We start from the raw sequence: 5,187 nt of genomic DNA, 5'->3' as shown, positions 1-5,187 counted from the left end.
TGTTGGTTCATAGGCAAGGTGCGGTATTGGCATTCCTACCTCAACGCTACCATGCGTCCGAGGAGCCAACCGCTGAAGGGCTGAAACTCTGTGCGGGTCACGTACCCTGGCATCCTCCTTCCGTCGTGCCCTCTCTTCAAGCACAGTCCGTAAGTCGAATGATCTAGGCAACTCCGTTTGCCTGGATGGTGTTTGGTGCGTATGTGAGGGCCGATAGGTGCTTCCCTCAGTGTAAGACCTCAATGATCTCGTTCTCTCAGACTTGGAGTAACGAGTTCTGGAAGTCCTTGATTGAGTATCACCTGTTCTAAGGCTCTTACTCTCTGCTTGCAATGGCGTGGTATGCCTACCACGATCTTCAGAGTGGCGAGGGGGCATATCGCTTTTGCGCCCCTCTCCTGTCGGCACCCCTTTCCCTTTTATCTGGCGCTTCATCAATTCCATATCCGCCGCCATCTTCCTGATTAACTCGTCCTGCACCTTTACCTGATCCTCCAAAACTTGAGGGTCGATCCTCCGCCTCTGTCTATCAGGACTTGATGAGCGACGGGGGCTGTTACCCTGCCTTCCCCTTGCATCCCTCTGGGATTCTGTCGTTGCGGCTTCAGATCTGCCATGGAAGGGATGGAAGGCAAACCTTCGCGCCTCCCACCTCCCTCTGGGGATTGCCCGTCAATGGTGGACTGCGGCAAGTCTTCATTGTGCGCCATTGCATCTAATCTAGTGAGGAAAACTTTGATCAAGAGGTTTTGTTCTTTCTGTGATTCCCACAGACAGCGCCAATTGTACGAGCAGGAAATAATCTTCTCGTATAATCCTGTTGATCAAGTCCGCGCTCCTCCAAACGTCATTGCTTTACTCCCTAAAAACACAAACGTAAGCTGGCCGGCGGGTGTGTGCCGGATACCTCTCCAATGCCTAAGTCAGCAAAATAGAAAAATAGACAAAAGTTCTGTGTATTCGATAATCAAAGTTGTGTTACCTCTCCATAGGTGATGTTCTGAGCATTTATAGGTTCCACGTGGCACAATCCTAGTAGGGACAAAATGATTTTTGAATGATTATTTGAAGGGACAAAATGATATTTCACTACAAAAAAATTGACTTTTTGCGACGGTAAAATACCGTCGCTAATACTCCTAATGCCGTTGCTAATACTTTTTGCGACGGCAAAATGACTTTTTGCGACGGCAAGAGGGGGGTCGCAACTGCAGGGGTTGCAAAAGAGTTTTTGCGACGGTAAGTGCCATCGCTAATGTTTTGCGACGGCACCGTGCAGTCGCTAATAACGTTTGAAATTTCTTGACTTTTTTGCGACGGCCCTATTTTACCGTCGCTAAAAATATTATTTGAGACGGCAAAAAATTACCGTCGCCAATAATCTTTTTTTTTAAAAAAAAAATACTTTTTTGCGACGGTGTGGTGCCATCGCAGAAAGTATAAAAAATATGAAATTTTCTATTTTTTGCGACAGTGTAATGCCGTCGCAAAAAATATTAAAAAATAATAAAATTTCTATTTTAAATAATAAAATTTCTACTTTTTGCGACAGTATAATGTCGTCGCAAAAAGTAAAACCTGTAACAAAATTAATAAAAATATTAAAATTTTCTATTTTTCCCGATGGTGGTGCCGTCTCTCTCTCTAAGAGCTGATTATTTACATTCCATTCACAAAAACATCATAACAGAAAACAAAAATAAAAATTGATCAAACCATAAAATTCAATATTTTACAAAGAACAATTAAACTGTACATGTTCATAAAAGCATATTTAAATTATAAAATTCACCCAAATCCTAAAAAAAAAATAATAATAAAATAAAATCTAAAATTCACCAATCAGCACATTGGATATTTAGGAACAAAGCTCTCCAATGCTTGTAAATTAGGAACAAAGCTCAGGTCCCATCATGAGCGAAGTGGAAAGCTTATTGGTTTAAAAAAATGAAGAACAAACTGAAGGTGGAGCTAATTTTGGTGGTGGTGTTGTCGGTTATGGATTGGAAAGAGTCTAGCTGGTATACCATTGAAAGTCTCCTTGGTGATCTGAATATGAACTTTGAAATACCCAACTAGCTCTGTGAGATCAGGCTCCTCATGCAGAGCAAAAACCATTATCCCTTTCTTTGCTGCACCAAAACAAAATCTCCAAGCTGAGTAAATATGTATAGGTGAAACTGAACTTAATAGTCATAATTTGAAATAATAATTAAAGAAAAATATAATATACAGACAAACCAAAACTATATGTTTAACCAAACACAATATCTTAGCTCCAACTGAGATATGCTTCCTTCCAGCATCAGATTCGCGTTTCCCTTTCCTCAGATTCGCAATTCTGATGCGATCCTTCCTCAGAAGCGCAAAATCGCGCTTTTTCCTCGGAGTCGTCGCCATCTGAGACGATTCCTACTACTAAGAAAAAAACTAAAAAAAATTGTAAATCCAAAACCAGGGGGAGGGGCATGTGACCCCCCTGGCCTCCATGTAGCTCCGCCACTGCATGTAGCCAACCTCGTTTGATAGGACTTAAGGCTTGATTTGGTTTGGTTTGCTTTAGCCTAAAACCACCAATAAGTGAGCAATAAGTATTCCAGACAGCATCCCAAAGATCAGTGATTCTACAATAGCAGCTTAAATTTGCAAGTTAGCACCCAACCTTTCCCTAAGAATTTTGCAAACAGAAGGCCACTGCTTGCCCTAGTACTAATTTCATGTCATCAAAGACTTTGCACTCGAACATGAGAAAACTCAAGTGAGACTCAACAAGATTTACATACAGGGAATTAGTAATGAGATCCATAAATAGTGATGACATTTACACAGTACCATCTACATGATCATATGTTAAAGACATGTCAGTTCTTATTAGCATAAAATTACGAAGTGAAATATAATTACGTGCTTACAATCATTATCATGCTAACTAAATTATGTACTACAGAATTGCAAACCATGAACTTTGCATATTGATCGTGTAAGAAATATAAAATCTAGACAAAAAGCATCCCCCTGTAATATCAGGGGCAATCTCATTTTACCTCTAGCAATTAGTTTGGTTGAAAAACCAATTGACAGCCACAAAGCACCAAATAGAAAATCATATTACTATGTATTGGCAAAAAACCATGAAGTTGAAGTGGATCTCTTAAGTTTTCAGAATGCATGCCTGCCTGTTTCGTAACAGAAATTAATCATTTCATGCGTAATTGTGGAAGAAGATGTTGGGTCTTTGCAGTCCACACTCCGTCCTTTGTCATTAACCGGGGTTTCTTATTCTCAATTTGAGAAAATCTAATTGTATTGAATTTGAGATTTTTTACCACTTGTCTTGTTCAGTAAAAAAAATGCAGTCATATTCCCAATGTTCAACTAGAAAATAGAAGCACCGGTTGATCATTGCAAATAGTCTCTCACTTAATATTGTATTTCAGTATCGGGAGCCCACCTGAAAGAGCAATATACATTACAAGTGGCATGAAAGAACAACAATTTGTCAAAGAAACTACACATACCATGTACTGTGGAATAAGGGAGGCCCCATATTTTGTCTTAAATATCCTCTCCAGACAAGCAACCAAAGCATTCTCAAGACCAAGCACATCCCCTTTCGTTTGTAAAGCACTGCAAGCATGATCATACTATCATGAAACAAACTTAAAATTTTAAGGGTTAATTGCACGGACAACACGTCAACTATCACTGAATATCATACTCCTACCCTTCTCAACTTTAAAACCGTACATTGGACCACCCACCTATAAAATTATATCACTCTCACCGCTCCATGGGGCATTTGTACAATTTTATATAATTGACGGGGCTAAAGGTAGGGTTTGGAAATTGAGGGACCAAAGTAGGGTAGGATTTTATAGTCGATGGGGCTAAATGATTTTTTTATGGTCGTCCAAAGTGATTAATTGAGAGATTGTCCGTGCAATTATTTATTAACACAACTTTTAACATCAAATTTTATAATGATTTTGAGTTATACATAAACAAATTCTAAGTAACTGAACTGCAAGAAATCAAGAACATGTCGATATCATTGAATTAAAGTAATATATGTATCTGTATGTGTGTATAGGTAGAGAGAGATGAAGAGAGTTACTTGATGATGACTGGAAGGGGGAAGCGATCAAGGAATTCCTTTGTAGAAGAGTCAGATTGAAAACCTGATAGATGATAAGATAGAAGGGAAAAGGTTATATATATATATATATATATATAGAGAGAGAGAGAGAGAGAGAGAGAAGAAATGTGAAGTGCAAGGAGTGTGAAGAGTGGATTACCGGGATGAAATACGAAATCGGAAGCTGAGATGAGTAGCAGAGTAGGATCGCTAACTAAGTATTCCTCTTCCATGGGCCTACCTACCTACACAAAGAAGACGATGGAGAGGAAAAGAGAGGAATGGAGAGAGGCGTGCAATAACCTGACTACTAGAACCTACAACGGTTGATGGCCCGAAATTTAGTGGTTAGAATAGTTTAAAATTGTTAAAATGGCATCATTTTAAACATAAAATAAGTTAAAATAATATTGTTTTGACAATTTTAAATCATTTGAACCACTGATTTTGTGGCTTTTAAATATTTTTCCTACTAAAATCCAGTCGGCAAAAAGGGAGAACTTTATTGAAATTTTAAAATGGGTATAATTGCTTTAAATCCTTAAATTATGATTTTTTTATATTTAAGAAATATTTGAGATCTTAAAAATAAGGTTCCTTATATACCTTTAACTCTTCATATTAATTTGGATCCATAATGATAATACGAATCGTCTATCTTCTCTTTGTCATAAAAATTATTTATTTAAAAAATAAGTTTCATCAAAAAATTTTATTTTGTTTTATAAAATGAACGACAAATGTAATTATAAACTTAAATCATTTATTTTATAAAATAAAATATTTTTTGTTCTTGTGTTTAATATTTTTTGCATGAATAACATTTATTACAAAATTTACAAGATGGACAGCTTAGATCATTTGGGACAAGTCTAAATTAGGGCCTACAAGAGGGTTTCGAGAGGTATGGAGAGGAGTTTATTCCTCAAAAATCTCCCACAATTCAACACAATGATGTAATCTAACCAGTGTCAATTTTTTGATTGATTATATACTCAATTATGTGACTCAACGCCTTTACTACATTATTGTGGGTACATTTGTAACTGTAA

General features: G+C 37.4%; 1 long non-coding RNA gene across 2 annotated transcripts; it reads right to left on the bottom strand.

Annotated features, from left to right (window-relative positions):
- Positions 1-1,728: 1,728 nt before the first annotated feature.
- Positions 1,729-4,931, bottom strand: LOC114287697 (uncharacterized). 2 transcript variants are annotated; one of them, XR_014333086.1, is made up of 4 exons: positions 4,296-4,925; positions 4,115-4,178; positions 3,519-3,627; positions 1,729-2,132 (listed from the first exon to the last, which is right to left on the bottom strand). It is a non-coding gene; the product is annotated as an uncharacterized LOC114287697 (long non-coding RNA). The 2 variants fall into 2 exon arrangements; XR_014333085.1 differs by lacking the exon at positions 1,729-2,132 and adding an exon at positions 2,314-3,451 and having other exon boundaries at positions 4,296-4,931.
- Positions 4,932-5,187: the final 256 nt, after the last annotated feature.

This window comes from Camellia sinensis, chromosome 6 (genome assembly GCF_055761805.1).
Source record: "Camellia sinensis isolate YWXY chromosome 6, ASM5576180v1, whole genome shotgun sequence".
NCBI classification, from domain to species: domain Eukaryota; kingdom Viridiplantae; phylum Streptophyta; class Magnoliopsida; order Ericales; family Theaceae; genus Camellia; species Camellia sinensis.
This window is presented reverse-complemented; position numbering and strand designations above follow the sequence as displayed.